Genomic DNA, 24,860 nt, shown 5'->3' on the forward strand with positions numbered 1-24,860 from the left:
CTCATCTGCTTCTGAGATCAGGCGTTAGGTCTCAGCATCTCAACCTCATGTGCTATGCCAGTTAATCCCTGGGGCAGCCGGGAACCCGGGCAGTGGTGGCAGAGGTGGCAGTGGCAGCAGGAGCTCCCCCCCCCCCACCGCCCCTGCAGGAACCCTAGCTAGAACTCACTTCAGTCCTCCTCCCGCATTGAGCAAAAGAGGAGGAACGTGCTGCTCTTTCCTTCCCCACCCCGGCTCCTCTTCCCTGGGTGGCACAGGTGAGAAGCAAATCTTCAGGACTGGGAAATGGGGCAAAATACAGAGTGATGCCTTCACGGGGTTACAAGTCACAGGCTGTTGCAACAGCTTCCATGCAGTCTTCCTTCAACAGAGAACTCAGACCCATTCTACCTTTAATCTTCTCTCTAGCGGTAAGGTTGGACTCTTCCTCTGCTTTCTATCTTGTCCTGCCCCTTAATGCTACTCCAAACCGGCTTTTAACATATTTTGGTACTATGGCAACCCAGGTCAGGAGATTAAATCCTGAAGTTTCCCTGGTAACTTTTCTGCCAGTGCATTTACTAAAACAACATCCTCCTACTCCCTCTGGTAGTAATCTCACTGCATATTCACAGCTACCTTAAAGAACAGACTCACTAAAATAGCATGAGAACCAATGAGATGCCCAGTACAGAGTACACTACCTGTACCTCAAATCCTAACCTCCTGCCCACCACCAAGCTCTAGCCTGGCACCTCCATCTGTCTACCAGATATCACCACCTAGAAATTACAGCTTAGTCTCATTATGATTAAACCTGAGCACGTGGCTCCCAGGACAGAACAGGGGAATTTTAGGATCCCGAGGTGACAGTGAAGCCCAGCGAGGTAAGCATGCCACCTGTGGGTGACCTTTCCAGCAAATGGATATCACCAGCAATACCTGGACCAAGCTGCTTCCCCTCCCCAGAGCACACCCTGCTTTTCCACACTTTGCAGTTCCCATCCCCAGCTGCCCTGGCTGCCAGTTCATGAGTAGCAGAGTATACTTCTGTGTTCTTCAAGTGTCAAGATTCCTGTCCATGGTTGCCACTGTCAGGGATGCCCATGCATTTGCAATACCCTGGCCATTCTACCTGCCATTCTGGTCCACTGCTTACCCAGACCCTTCTGCTCCAGTTTCTGTCACCAGGCAGGGACTCCAAGTCCACATGTTACAACTTGTCCACTCTCATCATGGAAAAAATCTCTGACCAAAAACTGACTCCAGTTATGCTGCAGCTGCTGGAAAGGGAGTGGGAGCATGGTGGGATCATGACCCCAACAGTTCTTAGAGGGATTTGGTTGGGGAACAGGTGCAACTCAGTGTTGATATAGGGAGGGATTGCCACCTCAGCCCTCTATCTTAATAGCATCTATCAGCACCTCACATCCTACACAGAGGCAAATGCCCATTGGGAATGATTAAAGGAGACAGGAGAGAAGGTACTCTTAATATACATCATTTTCAAAGACTATCCTGCATTGTCCAATGGGCTCAATATCTACATTTATGGAAAGCTATTACAACCCAGTCCTACCTCTCATCTTTCCCAATTCACTTCTTTCAGGATAGCCACTGGCCTCCCCTCCCAGAATAAGTAATAGTCTGTGGTAGGTGAATTAAAAGTTGAACTCCCAATTTCTCTTCTTCCATAAAGACTTTTCCAGAATACCCACAGTGCCCTCTCTCTTAAGAAAATTGTCAGGGAAGTAGTAAGGTCTCAATGTTGGAAGTAGTTAAGAATAAGTTGAAATAAATCAATTTGAAATAATTGTTGAGATATTTCTAATGTGGTAATTGATTCAGAAAAAATCAAAAAATAAAATAAAATAGATAGGTTAATGGAGAACTATAACAACAGAATCAAGTTTCCAACACTTGAATTCACTGATGAAACTTAGTATCACTAGCAATAGATACTGCGTGTCTCCTGATGTGATGCAGTATATCATGACCAAAGACATTGTTGCCAAAAAAGTTGAAACTCAATCTGATCAATCTTTAGAGTTAAGTTTCCCTTTAGAAATTATAGGAGACAGGGCGCCGGGGTGGCTCAGTCAGTTAAGCATCTACCTTCAGCTCAGGTCATGATCTCGGGGTCCTAGGATCGAACCCCATATCCGGCTCCCTGTTCAGCAGGGAGTCTGTTTCTCCCTTACTCTCTGCCCCTCCTCCCTGCTCATGCTCTCACTCTCTCTCCCTGTCTCTCTCAAATGAATAAAAAATCTTTAAAAAAAAAAAAAAGAAATTATAGGAGACCAAAAGACAAGTTAAATGACAATATGAGGAAGAGACAGATCTACAAGCAGAGACATTCTGCAGACAAATGATTCCATTTCCTAAACAAGTCAATGGCATTTAAAACAAACAAAAAAGGAGGTAAAAAGTAGGGACTACTATAGATCAAAAGAGACTTAGGAGGGCAGCCCTGGTGGCTCAGCAGTTTAGCGCCACCTTCAGCCCAGGATGTGATCCTGGGGACCCAGGATCGAGTCCCATGTTGGGCTCCCTGCATGGAGCCTGCTTCTCCCTCTGCCTGTGTCTCTCCCTCTCTTCCTCTCTGTGTCTCTCATGAATAAATTTTAAAAATTAAAAAGAAAATAAAAGAGACTTAGGAGATGTAATAATTAATGTAATATGTACCTTGTTTGGATCTTGAATCAAATGACTATCAAAAAACATTTTTGAGACAACCAGGGATATCTGAATTATAGACTCAATATTGGATGATAACCAGAAATTATAGTCAATTATGTTAGGTGTGATAGTGGCATTGTGGTTTTCTAAGAAAATAAACATTTTTCAGAGAAGCTGAAGAATGAAGGGGGGGGACCGGACATGTCATCTGGGATTTGCTTAAATATGCTACAGCAAAGTAGGAAGCAAAGATTAGGAAATCCCTAATAACTGTTGACTTGGGATGATCGACACATGTGGGGGTTCATGATACTATTCTCTCTGCTTTGGGTAGATGTTCGAAAATTTGCACAATAAAAAATGTTCATTTATCATCAAGCTTAATTTTTAATAATTTTATTTTAAAAGGTCATATGCCCTAAGTACAACTGGAACTTAGAATGAAAGTCAACCCCTTACTATGGCCCTAATGCCCAGCATGGTCTGGCTTCTTCCTCCCTCCCCAAGCACGTCTCCCCTTACTACATACAACCTGAAAGCCTTTCAGGTCTTCTAACTTGCCATTTTTTCCCCCAGTTCAGGGTCTTGTGCATGCTGTGCCCCTGGTCTGGGATACCTTTTGGAGTATCTTTGTATGTCTGGCCCTTTAAGGTCTCCTCTTAGATAACATCCCCTTTAGAAGTCCTCCCAAGCACTCTATCTCGGGGTAAATCTTTGTCAGCTTCAGTCTGAGTACTCTGCTTGACCCCTTCCTAGCACTCAACATGATAGTAATTACTCATACATCTGTTAGTTTTTGTTTTTGCTTCTCCCTGCCTCGACTATAGGTTCCTGCAGGCAGCAGCCACGTTAGTCTTATTCATTATTATATTCCAGTGCCTAGCATTTTGCTTGGGACACATAGGCACTGAATATTCTCTTCCTCCTAGGGACCTAAGCTCTGGGGCTTCTTTAAACCCCTCTGTCCCATCATATTCCTTGATCTTACTCATTCAGTTATCCCATTTAGGTGTATTGGGCACTTATTCAATATTTATTTATCACCAAAGCCAGTCATTATGCCCTGTAAAGTGTCTTCCTTTCATTATTCCTTTCTGTTCTAAAGCTTCCACTTTACTTCAGGCCCTTAGGACTTCCCACCTGGACTTTATAACAGTCAATCTCTGTCAAGGCTTGGCCCCTTCAATCCATCCTGCATGGCCCTTCTCATGACGATATGCCTCTACTCTGTAACAAGTCTATCATACACAGTCTACCAAAGTCCTACACTATCCAGTACTGAGCTCACACTTTCTTTTATGCTAACTTGGCTCCAACGAGGAGGATATACGTGTCCACCAACCCTCACACCATGTCAGGTGCCTCTATAACTTTGTGTCACATTCCATATGCTGAAATTTAGGCATTATCCTTTCTTCTGTCAATTTAAAACAATTTCCAAACATTTAGAAATACAATACAACATATTCCTAGAATCTGAATGAGGTCACTTTTCCCCTCCTATCCCACCCCATGGATTCTCAACTGCCTCTTCATCCAGGTGCAGAGGACAATGAAGATGGGCTCAGGGAAAGCTGACAGAGATCTGTACACAGACTTCCCTTGATCAGTCCCACATCCTCCTAAGTCTCATTGCTATTTTCAGGTGAGGCCAGACCCTCACTGTCTTGCCTTCTGTCCATCTTGTCAACCTTAGGACAAAGATGAATCTTTAGCTTTTTCTCCCTTCCATTTCCATTTTAACATGGAAGAGCTCAAGTCTTTCTCACCTTAAATAAAACTCTTCCTTGCTATATTTTCTCTTTTCTCTCTCGGAGTCAAAACTTCTTTAAACTTCTTTTTCTTTTTTTAAAAAAAGATTTTATTTATTAATTTGAGAGAGCGAGAGTGAGTGAGCAAGCTGGGGAGGGAGTGGCAGAGGGAGAGGAAGAAGCACACTCCCTGCTGAGTGGAGAACCCAATTCAGGGCTCCATCCCAGGACCCTGGGATCATGACCTGAGCCAAAGGCAGATGCTTAAACAACTGAGCCACTCAGGCACCCACAGAGCCAAACTTACTGACTAATGTGCCAAGTATATGAATAGGGAAATTACAAGAGAGGAAATACAAAAGAATAAAAGCCTGTGAAGAAATATTCAAGGTTATTAGTTACCCAAGAAATGTAGATTAAAGCAAGAAAGAGATTCTATGGGCAAACATTATCCAGCTGGATAATATGAAGTGTGGGTGGTGATGTGCAGAGCAAGAACCTTGTGCCCTGCTGGTGGGAGTGTGGACTGGCCTAGCCGTTCCAGAGGCAATCTGCAAGTTCTCAGGCAGGTTACAAATCTGTAACTCTGTTCCTGGGCCTAGAGACAAGACAAATTCTCATGCAGGTCTGAAAGGGGATAAATGCAAGGATGCTCACTGCAATATCGATTATGGGGGTAGGTTGGGGTGAGCAGGTGGAGATAACCTGTGTGTCTGTTGCTGGGGAATCAACAATAAAACATGATAGATGTACACATGAAAGACAAGGGCAGCACTGGAAGATCTTAAAACCACAGTGCTGATTAAATAAGTAAGGAATGGAATGATATCTTTAACACAACACTAACATAATTTTAAAATACATGCATATAACAACATACATAAGAGCACATTATAAACAGGAGAAAAACTTAAACACATGAAAATGGCCACCTCTAGGTTGGGGTGAGGGGGATGGAGAAGGAAATGAAAATGAAAGAAAATCAACACCAAAAAAAAAATCTGGTTAAAAATGGGCAGAGGGCCTGAGTAGACCTTTTTCCAAAGAAGACCTACAGATGGCCAACGGACACCTAAAAAGATCCTCAACATCACTCATCATTAGGGAAATGCAAATCAGAACCATAATGAGATACTATCTCATGCCTGCTAGAATGCTAAAATCAAGAAGACAAGAAACAAGTGTTAGGGAGGATGTGGACAAAAAGGAAACTTGTGCACTCTTGATAGGAATATAAACTGATGCAGCCACTGTAGAAAACAGTATGGAGGTTCCTCAAAAAATTAAAAATAGAAGTATCATATGATCCAATAATTCCACTATTGGGCATTTACCTAAGAAAAACAAAAACATTAACTTGAAATGATATATGCATCCCTATGTTTACTGCAGCATTATTTATAATAGCCAAGACATGGAAGCAACCCAAGTATCTATCAATAGGCAAATGGATAAGGAAATGTCATACACAAGCAAATGCACACAGAAGAATATTACATAGTCATAAAAAGGATGGGATTGTGCCATTTATGATAATATGGATGGACCTAGAGGGTATTACACTAAGTAAAATAAGTCAGACTGAGAAAGACAAATACTATATGATTCAACTCATGGAATCTAAAAAAATAAAAAGCAGATTTGGAACTATAAATACAGAGAACAAAGGGATGGTTGCCAGAGGGCAGAGGTGTGGAGCCTGGGCAGGATAGGTGAAGTGAAGGGGGTGGTAGGCCTCCACTTATGGAATGAGTAGCTCATGGAAATGAAGAGCAGAGTGTGGGGAGTGCAGTTCATGATATTGTGACAGCGATGTAATGAGACAGATGGTGGCTATACTTGTGGTGGACATAGCATAATGTATAAACTTGTCAAATCACTGAGTTATGCACCCAAGCTAATGTAATATTGTGTGTCAACTATACTTAGATAAAACAAAAAGGACTTGTTAGGAAAATAAAAAAAAAGAAAAGGAAATCAATCAATCTCCAGAATTCTGCCCTGGGCCCCCTCCCCATTCTTCCTCTGTCTACACACTCTTCTAGGCTATTCCCTTTACTTTCATGACCTGAATTACCATCTCAAGCTAGTGGCTTCTGAGTCTATCTCCTCAATTCCCATCCATCACATCCAACTACCTTCTGAATATCCACCTGGAAGACTCACAGGCTCCTCATGTTCAACATGATCCCCAATTGACTATATGACCATCCCTGTCCCAGTCTTTCTTGTCAGTTCCTTGTCTGCCAATATCCCAATGGTACAAACCAAAAGCTAGGGTCATGCTCTACTCCTCTCTTTCTTTCTCAGTATCTCACCAACTCAATCCCCTCAACATTTCTCAAATCTCTATTCTGTGTCTCTACTTCTCCTCCACACCTCTGGCCATCATCACCTCAAGTCTAGTGGTTTCCAGCTGATTTCTATATTTGCCCTTTTGCCTACCATTTTAATTCATCCCCTATACTATAGTCAGAAAGATTATCTTAGAGTACAAATATGATGATGTCACATCTATACTTTAATAGCTCTTCTCTATTTCAGAAGGTTTAATGCCCATAATAAACTGCAGCCAAAACCCTTCATGATCTATCACTTAACAGACATCATTTCCATCCAAACCTTCTTCCCAACTTCCCCAATCTTACATCCCCACCATAATGAACACTGTTCGGATCACTGGTTCTCTCTGGTCATGCTCTTTGTACATGCTAAGCCCAGAAAAGCCTCCCTCTTTTTTTGGAGTAATTTCTTGTCCCTCAGAACTTATCTTAGCCATCACTTCCTTCAAGAAACTTCTCCACTAGGGTGCCTGGGTGTTTCAATCGGTTGAGTGCCAACTCTTGATCTCAGCCCAGGTTTTGATCTCAGGGTCATGAATTTGAGCCCTGCACTGGGTGTAGAGTCCACTTAATAAAACAAACAATGAAACAAAAAAACAACAAAAAAGAAACTTCCCCATCTTTACCACCATCCCCTGCAACTGTGGGAGGCAAGGGTGATTCTTCTAGGTTCCCATCCCACTCAATGCTCATGTTCATCAAAGTGCTTCACTACATTGTAGGATAATAATACATTTTTCTTCTTTCCCAATAGACTCTACACTACTTGAAACCAGGGACATCCTTATTCATTCTTTTTGTCTCAAAGGCCTAGTATACTGCTAGGTGGGTGAAATGAGGCTACAAAATGCTGAACAAATAGAGGAGAACTGAGAAATGCAAAGCACTGTTCCTTAAGATGATAAGAGCGGCTCCTTTTGAGGACACACCATTTGGAGGTGAATTTGGAGGGGAAGGTGGTGAGGGGACTGGAAACATGGCACCAGTGCCATGGATTCAAACTGGGCATCTATTCCCTGGTGTTGGTCACTATTGCCCCTGCTGCCTCAACCACAGATTTTTGCCATGTCCTCCTTTCTGGCTGGACTGGGATGGCACAAGGGATGGATGGTGGCAATAGGGCCCAAGCTCCTACTGCTGTCTACAAATCTTGATGCCCTTTGGAGAAACTCTGATTCAGCCACACCTCAATCTCCTCACCTGAAACATTGATGAAAGCAGCAGCTTCTCACTTAGAACTCCTCTAGATAAGGAAGTCCTACCTCACTTAGCTGAGAAGTCTTTTATTTATTCTTTCTTGTGTCACAGAAATGTCAGTTGCAGAATGGTTTCTATCCATACATCTCCGCCACACAAATGAAAAGAGCTATTTTAAAAGTGGAGCCTATAAATAATATATAAGTTATGGGTGCCAATTTAATTATTCATTCATTTTGGAGCTTTTAAAATAATTAAATAAAAATTAACCTTTTAAAAGTTGCTCAGGCCCACAAAGACTCCTCAGGGAACAGATGTTGGCCAGAGGCTTTTCCCATCCTTGGCCAGGACACAAGCCTGATACAGTGGGAACATCCTCTGGAGACATATGGGAAGTTGCCTGCAAGGGGCAGCTCCAGTTTTGCAGGGAAAACAAGTGGAGCCATTTCAGGCCTGGAAGAGCCAGTTTCCAATGTGCATAATCTCCCAGGCCTGCAGACAGAGCACCTCTCAGCCACTAAAGTCTATTAAGTCCCTTCTCTGGGTTCTGCTGATCGGCAAGCACCAGCTGCTAGATCATGCAGCCACTCTGCTGCCCACAGTCCTCAGGAAAAATGCTTAGCTCTTGATAGGAGTGTGTAGTAAAGCCCAGGGTTAGGAAGGGAACCTGGAATTTATTAAGACCTTTATGCATATTGCCCCATTTAATACATACTCACACTCAGAACTGTTAAATATTATTATTCTAACTATTGTTATTATTATTATTGTTGTTACTGTTCTATCAAAACAGTTGAAATCCTAACTCCTGTAGTAGTGTATTCGTCAATAAATCACTTAACTACTCTGTACCCCTTTCCTTATCTGTAAAATGTAGGAAGCATCCTGTGCTTCTGGGGTGGAGACTTCTTGGGTCTACCAATGTCTGATTTCTATTCTTTCTACGGACAGCTTGGAGGTATCTTCTAGTCACCTTTGTGGTTGGGTGTGGTTGTGTGATTAAATGAACAGATGTGACGTGAACCATTTCAAGGTATTAACCATAAAAAGCTTTCCATAATTGTGTTACTCTTCCCTAAATTCCTAGAACCTAGACTACTGGAACAAAATGGAAAGAGTCTGACTGCCTGGATAACTATGGGGAAGCAAAGCTTCTGCCTCAACTTACATCCATTTATTCACATATGATGTGAGAAAGAAATAAAATTTTATTTTATGGTTCTTTATTTGAGCAGTATACCCACCACTTACCACACACAGCTGTTGTACAGATTAAATGAATTTATACGAAAATGATGTAAAAACTGTACAGTACGATATAGCCCCAAGGTATTATTATTTACAAATAATATACAGTGTCTCCTTGTATCAGATTTGTGGCCCTGCTCAATATGCATGCTCTCATAGCAAAAAGGAAAGTGTACATTAGGTGGAGTCTATTGTCATTACCCTTTTGCCCCTTCTGCAACTCTCTTTCCTTTGTCACCCTTATCTTAAGTATCCATGCTCTCCCAACCTCTCTTGATGCCAGGTGCCTCCATTGAGTTCAATGATCCAAGTGGAACTCCTTCTTCAGACCTACTTCTATCACTACTTCAAAACAAAATTAACTAAACTCCTTACAGGGAAAGATGCCATTTCTACCTTAGAGGCCCTTACACTCGGTAGGTACTCATTTAGTACACATTAATTGGGTGAAACAGATATATCTACCCTCCCAAGGAACACATCTTAGTAGGGCCTGATGGGAATATAGTACCATACCCAAAGGAGGAGTATAAAAGAGACAGTTTAGGAACCAAACCAGACCAATGGGTGAAATGAGTAGCATATCCAAATCATGTAAGAGAATCAATTGTGTATTTTATCTATAGAACAGGTAGCTTTGAGCTATAGAGCTATAGCTATAGAGTCCCTGAAAAGTACAGACTTAACTCAATAAAAAACTTGTGCTAGGAGGCAGACTCTAAGCAGAGGGAAGGAGCTGTCCAAGGTTAAAGAATGTGGAAAGAAGGAGGTCAGAATGAAGCCCGTATTTCCTGCCTTCTAGAGTTATACTCAGACCTCTTATCCTCACTGCTGTCTTGGCCATAACCAAGGGCTTTGGGAAATTTCCAACCTTATTCTAGCATCTTGTATTTGACTACAGCATCAAGGCAAGCATTCATAAGGAGGTTGACATTGTTTATTCATTAATTCCACAAATTTTTATTAAACAATAGCACTTTACAAAGCTATGAAATACTTAGGTACAAACAGAACAAAATATGTGCAGAATCTGAAAATTCAAAAACAGTAAGAAATTAAACATCTAAATAAATGGAGAGATATATGATGCCCACGGGTTAAACGATTCAAAATTATTAAGACGTCAATTTTCCCCCAAACTGATAAAGGACTTGTATCTATAACATAAAAAGAACTCTCAGTTACAAAATAAGACCTCAATTAAAAATGAGCAAAATATTTGTACAGATGTTTCATAAAAAAAAATATATGGAAGGCAAATAAGCACATGAAAAGTTGCTCAATTTCATTTTCATTAGGGAAATGCAAATTAAAACCACAATAAGAAACTACTAGACCCTATTAGAATTTTTTTAGTGCTATTAAAATACCATTGACTATACTCCCTCTGCTGTATCTTTCATTCCCTTACTTGTTCATTACATAACTGGAAGACTGTACCTCACACTCCCCTTTACCCATTTTGCTAATCTTCCTATCCTCCTTCCCCCTGGCAACCATCAGTTTGTTCTCTGTATTTATGGATCTGCTTCCACTTTGTTTGTTTATTTGTTTTGTTTTTTAGATTCCACATACAAGTGAAATCATATGGTATTTTTCTTTCTGTGTCACATTTATTTAATTTAGCATAATATCCTCTAGGTCCACCCATGTTGCTGCAAATGGCACGCTCTCATTCTTCTTTATGGCTGAGCAATATTCCATTGTATATATGCACCACATCTTTATCCACTCATCTATCAATGGGCACTTGGGTTGCTTCTATATCTCAGGTATTATAAATAATGCTGAAACAAACTTAGGGGTGTGTATGTCCTTTCAAATGTGTTTCTATTTTGAGTAAATATTCATAGTGGAATTACTGGGTCACATGGTATTTCTTTTTCAGTGAAGAGCTTGAACTCTCCTTACTCTGAGATCAAGATTCAAGCTGAGGTCAAGAGTTAGATGTTTAACCGACTGGGCCACCCAGGTGCCACACTCTTTATAATTTTTTGAAGGAACCTCTATACTGTCTTCCATAGTGACTACACCAATAGAATGGTTTTTTAAAATAAAAACTAAAAATAATGGGCACCTGGGTGGCTCAGTGGTTGAACATCTGCCTTTGGCTTAGGTCCTAATCCCGGGGTCCTGGGATCAAGTCCCGCATCGGACTCTGGCAGGGAGCCTTGCTTTTCCCTCTGCCTGTGTCTCTGCCTCTCTGTGTCTCTCATGAATACATAAATAAAATCCTTTTAAAAAAACTGACAATAGGGGATCCCTGGGTGGCTCGGCGGTTTGGTGCCTGCCTTTGGCCCAGGGTGTGATCCTGGAGACCCGGGGTCAAGTCCCACGTTGGGCTCCCTGCATGGAGCCTGCTTCTCCCTCTGCCTGTGTCTCTGCCTCTCTCTCTCTGTGTCTCTCATGAATAAATGAGTAAAACCTTAAAAAAAAAAACTGACAACAAGTGCTGGTGTGTATGTAGAGCAACTAATCTCTCAAACATTGCTGGTAGGAATACAAAATAGTACACTTTGAAAAAGAGTTTGGCAATTTCTTATAAAATTAAACACACATTTACCATAAGATCCAATGATCTGACTCGTAGGTTCATGCAATAACTTCTGTATTCATAATGTCCAAAAACCAGAAACAACCTAAAAGTTCATTAACTGGTGAACAGATAAACCAACTATGGTACACAATGGAATATATTCAGTGGTAAAAAAGAAGTGATATACATATGACATGAATGAATCACAAATGCATTATGCTAAGTGAAGGAAGCTGGACTCAAAAGGCTACATACTGCAAAATTCAATTTATGTAACATTCGGAAAAGGCAAAACTATAAGGACAGAAAACCAATCAGTGGCTGCCAGAGGTCAGGGCTGGGAGAAAGGGCTGACAACAAAGAGGCATCAGGGAATTGTGGGAGGTGATTGTGGTGGTGGTTATACACTACATGCATTTGCTAAAACTTACAGACCCATCTACTGAAAAGAGTGTATTTTACTGTATGTAAAGTATACCTTAATAAACCTAAAAACAAAATATCAAAACTAAAACTATAAATAAAAATAATAAAAACATATTTACTGAGTATGAACCTACTATGTACAGGTCCATTGTTATGAACTGCTTTGATAATAACAATGTAGGATAATTCCAGCAATTTATTTTGAAATGAGACATTTTTCTCAGTAAGGTACTAGAATGGAGGATATAAATATGGTGTAGGCATGGATTGCGCCCTCAGGTTGCCTAAGATATGGATAGAAGTAATGATACAGCAAGACAGAATTAGGTAAGTGTCAAAAGGGAGGCATAAATAAAATGCCATGGGACTTCAGAAACCGGAGAGAATACCGAATACTAGAAAAACAAGAGAAGTTTTCATGGAAGAGATGGCATTTAGTTAGGTGCTGATGACAGGGAGTGATGATTTTATTGTTGGATAACCAATGTTTATCTGAAAGTTTTCTCCTGCAAGTTCTCTTTGATCCACCTGACAACCCCGCGAGATAGGTGGGGGAGGCACTGTTCATCTCAGTTTCAGTTAAAGTAAGACTCAGAGATCAAGTTCCTTGCCCACACTTAAGTGGCAAAGTCAAGGCTTGAACTTAGGTCTTCTGAGAGTTTGGTTAATGCTCTGCTCCATGGTACACCTATCCAGAAGAAAGTCTCTGCCTTCTCATAAGAGAGAGAGACAGAGAGACAGAAGGACAGAGACTGCTAATGGTCCATTTCTACCTTAGGATCTCTCCAAGAGAAAGGCCCACTCCTAGCCTTTCTGGACAATGCGAATACCCTACCAGACTAACATGCTTATTTGGGTCTACTGCATACAGAACAAGAGCCAGCAGAGTGGAGATTTTTCTGTGGCATTTGTTTAAATTCATTGTTTAAAGGTCTCAAAAATATCCTTTATAAACAGTAAAAAAGCAAAAGCCTTGAAAGTCACAAAGATAACACTGACTACCTCAAATGCATGGTCATATACATAACCCTGAAATTGTTTAAGATGTGTCCCCAGACCTTGTAGGGCAAATTAAGAAAGCCGCACTCACTCTTGGAGGGAATCAGATCCTCAAAAGAAAAAAGGCTATTCCAAGAAGCCTCCCTGTGACTTGAAGAATACCTGTTCACACACCCCACCTGGCTTAGCCATGACTCACAGAGCCCTTTCTTCATCAGCCCTTCACGCATTTGGGAATTTATCTGGCACACACTTAACAAGTTCCTTACTTTATCTATGTGCTAACTACTGGGCTAGAGATCATCTTTCTCTAGGGAAGAAACATATTACCAGGGAGATGTATATGGCCTTGACATTTTGCTGCCATCTCCATCTTTTTTGTCCACTGCAAACTTAAAAAATAAAGCGATAGTGTCATTATACACATCAAGTTAGTTAACAAAAAATTTCCTGAATGGATACTACCTAAGTGCTTATAATGAGAGGTCCTAGTCCTAGAGTTGCTCACAGGTAATTTAAACATCCCTCATTGGCACAACTGGAGAAGCAACTTCCTCCTTTCTGTGCTCTAGTTTTCTCACCTGGATAAGAGAGAGTGAATTTCTCCAGCCATAAAGCTGTTGTCATCAAATATTCATTGCAAGCTTACCTGGCGCCAGGCACTAGCCTTACAAACACCATCACATTGAATCCTCAGAGCAAAGCTGTGAGGCAGCCACTCTCCTCCCCATTTTATAGGTGAAGTCACCTGGGCTTTAGAGGGATCAGGGATCATCCCACTCCCTCACCCAGTGAGGGACGAAGCCAGGATTCAAACCCAGGCAGTCTGGCTCAGAGCCCCTGCCTGACCCGAGCCCCCTGTAGGAAGGAATGTGGGCATCAAAGGAGCAGGGTGCTTATAAACAGTGTTTAAATCATCTGAGACAGATTCTTCCACAACCAGCTCAACACTAGGCAACAAGAACATCAAGAAAGGCAACAGGAAAGAAAGATGATCTATGTTGCGAGGCCCAAGAGGCCCTGCAGGGTCACAGTTATTTCAACCTTGAGATTTCAGAACCTGAATACAGCTGGTTTCTAGCCTGGATCAGACCCACATTTTCTCTGAGGATCTCTAAGCACCTCCCCCCCCCCCCCACACCCCAAGTCATCAGAGACATAGAGAAGACAGGGAAGCAAGGCCAGGCAACTTTCCCGGGACAAACAAGTGGGAGAGCCAGAAGGGAAGCGTTCATGTCTAATTCCCCAGCTCCCCATGTTAAGCCCCACTCTATTTTTTAGGGTCCCTCCTTAACACAGCATACATCTATCTATTTGCAGAAGAAGGGAAATTCCAATGTGTGCAACCGAAGAGGGTTTCTTGCAGAAGGTTTCCCAAAGTGCCCCAGTTTGATAACACTCTCTCATATCTGTTAAAGTGCGCGGCAAATGTTATCATGTGAAAGCACCTGGGGCAAGGGTACCCCAGTTCTGAGCACTGTAAATGGGCTACGTAGAAGCTTCCAATGACAGCACATCAGCGCCTCACCCTGTAATCAGGCTGAGCTGCTTGCAAGTAACTGCTACTACATTCTTCTCTTAAAGGGGCCTGACTCCAAACAGCTTGGCAAGAGCCAGGGGCAACAAGTGCTGCCAAGTGCCAGCTGTTCCTTGCGAGGCTTGGGTGTGTGGCCAGCCTGGTGGACACATAAGCCAGGAGAGGTCATCTGAAAGGTGTAGAGAAGTGAGTGGTCATTGCTAAAATAGTCTGTAAGTAACTGCAAAAAGTTGGCCACGCCTCAATGTTCCCTAGTACATGGTGGCAATACTCCTCCATTCAGCAAGGACTTGAGCCAGCTTCCAGAAAGAACCAGAGGGTGGCACACAAGGGATTGAGTGCCAGAAATAGTAGACTAAGGTGACTTTGACGTGGGGAATTGACCCAGGCAGTGCGGTCTAATGGTTAGGGACATGTGGTGTTAGACTGCCACGAAGGACTCCCTGGCTGTGTGGCCTTAGGCCATCTATTTCAACTCTAAGCCTCCCTTTCCTATGTATAAAGTGGAGTTAATAATAGTCATCACCTTACAGCACTGCTGTTTGGATCAAATGAAATAACATATTTAGGGTCCTTAACAGAGCATCTGGCAGAGAGTGCAGCCCTGAATACGTGTATGCCAGTAGCACTGCGCCAGGTCTCTCTCTGGCTGCTTCCATAGCTTGGAAGAATGAATTGTTAGCCTCTCTTTGTGCTCCAGTAATAAAACAGCAATTAGTCTCTCCTCTGCTTGTGGCACTTAAAAGCTGGGGACATGCAGAAATTAAGGGATTTTTTTTTTTTAATTTAGAGAGAGAACTTGCACTCGTGTGAGAGTGGAAGGGTGCGCGGTGGAGGGACAGGTGGGGAGATGGAACGGGAAGGGGTGGAGAAAGAGAGAATCTCAGGCAGACTCCATGCCCAATGCCAAGTTCAATGTGGGGCTCAATCTCACAACCTTGAGATCATGACCTGAGCTGAAATTAAGAGTTGGACATTCTATGGACTGAGCCACCTAGGTGCCCCCAAAATTGAGGGATTTTTAAAAAGTTATCAGAAATGTTATCCAGGTTTTATATGGTATCTACAGGGGTACTGGCCATCTTACACTTTGGGGTATCTGTGTAGATCCTTTAAATGCTGGATGATAGATTTCTGAGTAAACCAAGCAGGCTGTGCTTCTACACTTCTCAAGGCTTTCATGGTGCCAGGAGCAGGCATAAGAAAGCAACCATCTCCCATGAAGTCCCAGACACGGGTATAGAAGAGATACTCAGAGGAAGGATGCAGAGTGGTCATGCTGTTGCTGCTCAAGACTTGTCATGTGACACCCTCCCTTCTTCTTTCCCTCCAACAGAGGGGGAAATGTTTTTACTCCACTGAGGGGAAACAACAAATCAGTGTCTGAATGTTTGCCACAATTCTTCACAACAAAAAAAAGCAATAACTTCCTTCCTTTCTCATTTCTACTTAGTCACAGCTACGTCATAATCCCTAGCTTCTCATCCTAGAAAAAAGGGGTGGGAATGACTTTCTGCTGAGAGTTACTATAGGCTTCAGGCTTGTTCCAGTGGCTGCCTTCTCTGGATGAAGGTGGTCAAGCCAACCTGGGAAGCTGGGCTCTGAGAGAAGAGTGGGTGTGTCTATACAGGAGAATGCTGCCTGGCTCATCTTGGCAGCTTATCCTCCATGGTCAGTTGCAGGCTCAGAGTATATCAACATTGACTTTTTTTTGGTAAAGATTTTATTTACTTATTCATGAGAGACACACACAGAGAGAGGCAGAAACATAGGCAGAGGGAGAAGCAGGCTCCCCATGGGGAGCCCGATGTAGGGCTCTTTGTGGGGCTCGATCCCAGGGACTCCAGGATCACCCCCTGGGCCAAAGGCAGATGCTTAACCGCTGGGCCACCCAGGAGTCCCAACTTTTTTTTCTTAACATACATGTGCTCATGTGCCTTGAGCCAAACCATTCCACCACTAGCATCCCATCCCAGAAGAGAGCTGTTTAGCCTGCACAGGACTACTATTAATTAGGTTTATTTCCTTTCAGCCAACCTAATATGTTTTATTAGATTATTTTTAATTACAAAAGTGATGTCTGCAGGGCCTTTAGAACACCCCAACAAAAAAGGCTGCAGTTGAGATCCAACAATAGCAGAGCATACCTGACCTCAAAACTACATCCAAACTGGGGTTTCGCAGAGAATCCTCATGGGAACATGTGATGGCTATGCTCACCAGGAGCTGCTTAGCAGGAGTCCCACTGTAAAAGTCATGGGCTAGAAAACCCAACCTTCCTTTATTTCTACAGAGTCCCTTGATCACCAGAGAATGAATGCTCTCGGTTGTGAACTGTCCACAACTATTCCCATCCAAACCCTCTCCCTGCATTCCATGCAGCCAAACCACTGGCTACTCATATGTGAAGGGATCAGGTCCCAACACATAACATTGTTGTATCTTCAACAACAGACATTTGTGGAATACCATCATAGAAAACAGGAACAAAAATAATAATAATCATATTGTGAGGACTTAGTATATGGCAGGCTCTATGCTAAATGCCCGGTATACATAGCTCATTTCATAATCAATATACTCATGTGAGTGGTTTTCACTTTCTTCATTTTAAAAATGAAGAAACTAAAGCTTACAGAAGTTAAGGAACTTGCCCCAGATCACAGAACCATGAGAAGCAAAGGATAAAGTGTGACCTACACTCGCCTGCCACTAATCTGACAGTGTAACTTTTGGGTGAATTGCTGCTAATGAAAAATTTCAACTTTGTGAACAGCCCACTAATTCACATTAACATTTAGCAAGGCTTCAATCGAAAAGAAACATGAAGATGCTGGGGTTCCCCATAAGCACCTCCTATTTATAAAAGTCAGATTTAGTATTCTCCTATTCCCCATCCTATTTCTTCCAAAAATAGCCAAACATTTCCAAAATACATCCAAACTGTGTTCCAGGGATCCCACCTAATCTAAGACGTCAGCGTTTAGAAAGCTGTCTGGCTCCTGTATTCTCTGTGTGACCACAGCATGCTACTTCAGAATAGAGAAGAAGCTGCTGTTCCTAACAGGCCTGAGCAGTTCAGGTCACTAGCCCAACCAGAAATAAGACCTGTTGGTCCCAAGTCCTTGAACTGTTGCTCTCACTACATATCATAAATAATACTCCCTTGTTAAAGAGAGAGAGACAGATGGATAGACATACATGGAAAACAAGCAAAACACTGGGAAAATGACAGATCCAGAGTAATCCGTAACCAAGCCAGCCTGGGACTGCCTGTGTGAAAGAAACCTATAAGTCCGCTCCCATTATCTGGGCTTGGCAGAGCTGGCCCACTCCCCTAAATTATCTCTTTTTGTGCCCCACACAGTTTGCTACACCCACTGCATGTAGACACCCTTATCAGAAAATACCCACTTAAGTGTTTGCCTTTGAACAGAAGTTGGTGTTTAGCCCGCCAAATGTTGGTAACTTTATGTATGCTTATTGGTACGTATATTACAAACACAGACATGAAGCTCACGGACACAGAACAGGCACTGACTGCGGGGCACACGAGGCATGGGTCCCCGGGAACTGCCCACCTACTTACAAACTGTAAATCGGGGCCCTTCAACTGAAACACCTGGCACTCCTGTCCTCTCTGTGAACTAGAAATTGAGGAGAACAAAAGTTACTGCTCTGAATAATTCGCATTCATTCATTCCATAAATATTTTCTGAGCGTGGTGCTATGCTCCTAACATTTACCAAACTGTAGGATTCTGGAGATGAAAAGATTGTGACACTAGTCTTAGGAGGCAGCAGGATCACCTATCTTCCAGGCTTATTGAGAGGTAACAACAGCCTTTGATGGCATGAATTAATTGGTTTTTGTTTCTGTTTTTTTTTTTTTTTTTTAGGGATCAATGTTTCCTATCCATGTATCTAATATTGTGAAATGACCACCTGGATGATCAGCAATAGGTTTATCTACTGTCTTCATTTTTGCATCAGATTATTTTTTACTCTTTTTAAAGTTTATCATTTTAGCATATATGTATTTTTAAGATTTTACAATCCCAAGACCAAGAGTCTCACACTCCATCCACTGAGCTAGCCAGGTGCCCCTCATTTTGTTTTTTTTTATTGTGTAGGTGTTTGTTAAATATATTTTGCGGTCAGGTATTTTGGGCCAATATTGATTTCTAAAAAAATACACTCTGCATTTTATGTAAAGTATGCAGACCATGAGTTAAGATAAAGTTTTTAATGGCTTCATGGTTCTCTAAATATTGAAAACCTTCACTGTAAAGCAATGTTGCAACCACAGCCTAAGCACCTAGCGAAATACGAGATGCTACGTTCCTGTATCACCTGCTGTGATCAGAATGAAAGCAGAGAACTGTTACTCTGGACTGTGGTAAGTAACTTGATTATAATGCATCAGGATGACTGGAATTCTCTTCTCCCTACACAGAGAAGCCTGATCTCAACAACAAAACAAAGCCTACATGGTAATTAAAAACCCTGCCCCAGAAGTAAAGTGGGGAATGGACCTCATTCTCCTCAAATCTTTGGAAACATCAGAAAACACCGGGGATGGGAGAGAAAAGAGGAGTTTTAAGGACCCTCAGAGCTGGGTGTATGTACTACAAAGCCCATGTGTGTAAGGGTTAATGGGCCTCATACTCTGCAGAGCATGTTCAGCTAAAGGGATCTAGATAATGCACAGCTGCAAAAAGCCTGTGCAGGTACCCGAGTGGGGGTGGTGTAGAGCCTACGCTCCTGCAAGGGCAGCTGAATGCACAGGTTATATTTGTAGCTGGATGAAAGCACAAGGCAGATAAACGTGTGCACCTGTGTTGTGGCAGCTGATTAATTCAATTAATATTTATTGAGCACCTGCAGGGCTCATGGAACCATACTGTGGGAAAAGGGAGTATCCTTTGCCTTGAAAAAAACTCATGATCTTATTACGATAAGACAATGACAGGGAGCTAATGTAACTGATTATGCTCAGGTACTATATGAACCATATACATGCATGGCTTATTTAAATTGGGTCTAAACCCATCAGAAATGGCCTTTGTCTCATTGATCCTTCACATTCTTGAATGCTGGCAGCAAGAAGTCAACTCAACAATCAGACTCTAATCTCCTCTAGCATTTTGCTAGTGAAAGGGACATCAAGCACTCAAGTGATAGCCTCAGAGCAGAGAAACCTGTGCGTTTGGAGAGAGAAGCACTTGCCTCGATGTCTAAGTCCAGGCTGGTCCTCAACCAGTCTACTAAGCTACTAAGAACTCATCACCCATGAGTAGAGCCTCCATCCTGACATTACTTAACCACCATAAAAGCCACTTGTCTATGTGTAGAACCACTTCAGGGTGTGATCTCCCTAGGTTTTCACAGGCTTTGCAGCCTTGAGCCTAACCAATTTTGAGACAGGTATCCAAGTCCTCAAAGCCTCAGAAAGCTAAAACAGAAATTCACTAAGAAACAGTGGTCCAACAGATCTGTGAAGAGAGCCCAAGCTGGCTGCTGGTCATCTCTTCTGAAAAAAAAAAAAAAAAAAAAAAAAAAAAAAAAAACAACATCCTAGCCACAGGAGGTATGTTCTGGCCATGTGAGAGAAGGTGGGCAGAACATACCCACAGATAGCCCTTTTCCCAATATAGGGTCTTGCTCAGAGGACCCTAATATGGTCATCTAGGGCAGACTTTCCTTTTTCTTTCTTTTAAAGATTTTATTTACTTACTCATGAGAAGACAGAGAGAGAGAGAGAGGGAGAGAGAGAGGCAGAGACACAGGCAGAGGGAGAAGCAGGCTCCATGCAGGGAACCGACGTGGGACTCGATCCCGGGACTCCAGGATCACGCCCTGGGCTGAAGGCAGGTGCTAAACCACTGAGCCAGCCGGGCTGCCCTAGGGCAGACTTTTCTTTTTTTTTTTTTTTTTTAGGGCAGACTTTTCTAACCAGTGTCCAGTAGGCATTGCAGAGTGGGTGGATGAGTAGAGGAATGCCTATTCATCAACCCCTCATGTACCTGCCAGGTTGGCTACAGCTCCTTCAAGTCACAGTGGCTTTGAGTCAGAACATCAACTTAGGAATGGAAAGCCGGGGCTGGGAGGAACCACCAAACTCTTTAGCCCAAACAGCAAGAAGAGAGTCTGTGATGAAAGCGCTTACTTCCATGAGTTAACTAGCCAGCTGGTGGGAAACACTGACCTATTATTTTCCCTTCCTCTTTAGGCCAGATTCTAAATAAACCACTTGAAACTCACTCACTACAGGAGTTCATGCCTAAAGGGGCATCCCACCCACTGCTGTTGTATCAACCAGCACAGACCAGCTCTGTGGTGTACCTCGTTTTCTTCACTGTAATCCTCTCCATGGCTGAGACAAAGGGAGGCACTCCACAGTGCCCTCACACCTCCACCTGGTCCACAGTCCCTGACCAATGATCATATACATTCTTTCCCTTCAAAGTGCTTTCATCCCGCTCATCTGTATCCTCACATTTACACTAATCAAGTTAAGATATTTAAGGCCACCCTTAAGCCATGAAGGCTTCCATGACGCTTTTTGATGATCTCTTCTGGTGACTCACAGCATCTCATTTATATGTTTGAGGTTTTGCTTTCATTCTTTTACTTGCTATTCAAATATCCTTTTTTGACAAACATTATATGTTCTCATTCATTTGGGGAATATAAATAATAGTGAAAGGGAATATAAGGGAAGGGAGAAGAAATGTGTGGGAAATATCAGAAAGGGAGACAGAACGTAAAGACTGCTAACTCTGGGAAACGAACTAGGGGTGGTAGAAGGGGAGGAGGGCGGGGGGTGGGAGTGAATGGGTGACGGGCACTGGGTGTTATTCTGTATGTTAGTAAATTGAACACCAATAAAAAATAAATTAAAAAAAAGAAAAAAAGAATCCACACACATGTAAAAAAAAATATATCCTTTTTTTTTTTTAATAACCAAATGATGGTTCCTCCAATTTTACCTTCAAAACAAAGATAGAATTATAGGCACATACTTAAGGAAGTCACTTTTACGCTTCTTGCCTTTTTTCCCCCCAAGGTTTTTGTAAGGGCAACTTCGGGTTTCTAATAAAATTAAGAGGACAGTAGAGATTTCCCATACGCTCCCTGCCTCCACACAAGCATCCTCTTGTTTTTTAATACCACAATACAAATACCTTCACAGCCTTTTATTGTGGTTTCCATTGTAAAATCACATTCATTTTCTTTGCTCTTGTTAACACCTACTCCCAATTCCCCTCTTTCTTTCGAACTAGGAGCTCCCAAATGAGACTCAACCCTGAGTAAAGAGCTAGCCAGATGTTCACAGAGGATGACCTCATTGCTGGCAATATTTTCAATATTGTTAGTATAACACTTAGTCATTTTTAGTTCATGGTTTAAATAAGTAAAGACTATGGCACAGTAAGCCTTCTCTGATATTCACCTTCATTGCTATTATTAATAAGCTAATTATTATGCATATTATAATTACTGAATTACAAAACTACAAGAGACCTCCACAAATTAGCCAGTCCTTCATCCAGTCACCTACCAAGATGCACAGAGTCCAACGCCTTTGACTTTATTTACTACTTTCTAACCTATGATTCATCAAGGCAGCTTTTGGTTTAACTATAGCTTTTAAGAGAATTCCAACATTTTTGAATATGTATTTTGAAATTAGAAAAATGGGGAAAAAAAGGGCTAGTTGTTTAATAGCCACCCAAAACTCTTGACTTATATCATGTTCCTGTTAAGAAAAAAAACAATTGATATTTAATGAGTACCTACTACATACAAGCACCATGCTAGGTAGGCCTTGTGGAAGATAGAGTTTCTATACTCACAGAGCTTCTAGGCTAATTTAAGAAACGTAACATGGATCATAAAACCTTATCTGCAATAATTCTGATATTCAAAAAGCTCTGAACACAGATATTTGTAATTCATTTGGTGTCACTATCCTGAAATTAGGCTTACACTCTTCATTTATCTTCCTTTGTATAAATATCAGCTGTACTACAAAAATAATAACATGTTTCATTATAGGACGTTGCCCCAAACACTGTGTAATATTAGATCTAAAAGATTCTGAATTTGAAACACATTTTCTACTGGCTTCAAATAAGTTGACCATGGACCTGAAAACTGACCCAAGAAAGAAAATGATACTAGCCAGTTACTCCACCCACTGAGTGAGGGATTAGGCAAAAGGCGGGTTAGCCTGTTACTCTCATAGTTCTCAATACCTCTAAAAATCTAAAGTGACAAATGAGCATCACAGCAATATCTAAATTAACTTAGTCCCTTGAAAAGAGATAGGGACAATAAATAGAATTGGAAGTTTCAGCCCCATTTTATTAAACCTTGGACCTAACTCAATCCAGACAGTAATATTTATGCATCTCCTCTTTAAGAGTAGAACTTTGCTTTTTCACCTATTGAATGGAATCTTCCCCCTCTAATATCAGGGATTCTCATTGCAGGCACGAAGATTAGGGCCATTCCAAGTATGAAGTCACCCTCAGAGTAAAAAGTGGGACCTTTCACTGTTTTCATTAACCCCCTTTTTTTTTTAAGATTTTATTTATTTATTCATGAGACACACAAAGACAGAGAGGCAGAGACACAGCCAGAGGGAGAAGCAGGCTCCATGCAGGGAGCCCAATGTGGGACTCCTGGTCTCCAGGATCACGCCCTGGGCCGAAGGTGGCACTAAACTGCTGAGCCACCCAGGCAGCCCCAACCAAGACTCCCTTTTGTTGCCACTGTAATCAGGAGGCCTGAAAGAGGGGCTTTGTGGTCAATTACTTCCTGTTCACCTTCAGCAGTAGCTAGAAGCCTCTGAGATCCAGTTTTGACTTATGGTGCTGCGGTTTGCAGACCCCAAGTCTAGAGTACCAATCCATCTCATGCCGTGAAGTCTCTATGACTCCAAGACAAAGTTTAACATAACCTGGACTCTCTTGGGACCCTCACTCGGCACATGGCAGAGCCTGAATTTACAGCTGGGTTATTACATTAGACCAGGAGAAATCAAACAATAGCCACTAACCTGTTTTGGCACAGTCTGTGAGCTAAGAGTAGATTTTACATTTTTAAAGGATCGTAAGACAAACAAGAATGTGACAGAATGTACGAGATGCACAAAACCGAAAACATTTACAGAAAAAGTTTGCTGACCCTGCTCTCTCACCCGCAAAGAGGCCTGGGAGAAGTATTTAATGTTTGTGTGTCAGATACCATGAGTCACTGCATATGGTAGCAGGAAAGGGCCTCCCCAGACCCTCGGATGATTTTTTTAGAATCCCACCTTGGAAGTCTCCAGCAGGATTTCAGAACTAATTCAACCTCAGATTTCCTTCCTTCCTTCCTTCCTTCCTTCCTTCCTTCCTTCCTTCCTTCCTTCCTTCCTTCCTTCCTTTTTTTTTATTAAGTTTTATTTGAGTGAGAGCAAGAGCAAGCCCAAGGAAGGATAGGGGCAAGGGTAGAGGGTGAAGCAGACTCCCTGAGCAGGGAGACAGATGCGAGCTCCATCACAGGACCCGAGCCAAAGTCAGACACTTAACCGACTGAGCTACCCATGAGCCCCTAACCTCAGATTTATTTTCAGAACAGCCCTCTTTTTCTTATAGTACCTTCTGCCCAGCACACCAATATAGAACACCAGCAAACATCATCAGGCTTCAGGTCCCTCACCCAAGGCCCACCCACAAACCAGGCTGCACTCTGAGCCCAGGACTGAGCTGTCACCATAGCCTTGGTGAAGGTGTTGGCATCCCCTTCCCTAAGTGAAGGTTCTGATTGTTGGGAGAAGCCAGAGACATAGAACACCAGCACTTTATATTTTCTTCTCATTTGTTAGGCTTTCTTCCAGTCTGTGTGAAAATGTAAGTAAATAAAGGTTTTTCTTGTTCTTTTTTTTTTTTTTTGCAGTGGTGCCCCCAGCCTTCCTTTTTCCTCAATGGCCTCCTTTCTCAAGGATGCCATCATCCTCTCTGCTCCCTCCCACCTCTCCGGTACTCTTGTCAGACTCTATTTTGAGGGACTAATGACAGCCGGAGTTTGATGTGCTTCCACCCTCATTCAACAACATGACAGAGAACCAGAAGATTAAATGTGGTCTTTGAGACACTGGAGAGAGAAGTATTAAAC

General features: G+C 42.2%; 1 protein-coding gene across 3 annotated transcripts in view; it reads right to left on the bottom strand.

Annotated features, from left to right (window-relative positions):
* SPTB (spectrin beta, erythrocytic) overlaps positions 1 to 24,860 on the bottom strand; it is a 146,621-nt gene that overhangs the window by 71,007 nt on the left and 50,754 nt on the right. Inside the window, exon 2 of one of the 3 annotated variants that reach the window (XM_077909613.1) lies at positions 18,284 to 18,341. The exons of the other annotated variants lie outside the window; for them this stretch is intronic. The gene's annotated coding sequence lies outside the window, so the exon portion shown is untranslated. The remainder of the gene's footprint in view (positions 1 to 18,283; positions 18,342 to 24,860) is intronic. 3 annotated transcript variants of the gene reach the window in all.

The sequence above is a fragment of the Canis aureus genome, chromosome 9 (assembly GCF_053574225.1).
Source record: "Canis aureus isolate CA01 chromosome 9, VMU_Caureus_v.1.0, whole genome shotgun sequence".
NCBI classification, from domain to species: domain Eukaryota; kingdom Metazoa; phylum Chordata; class Mammalia; order Carnivora; family Canidae; genus Canis; species Canis aureus.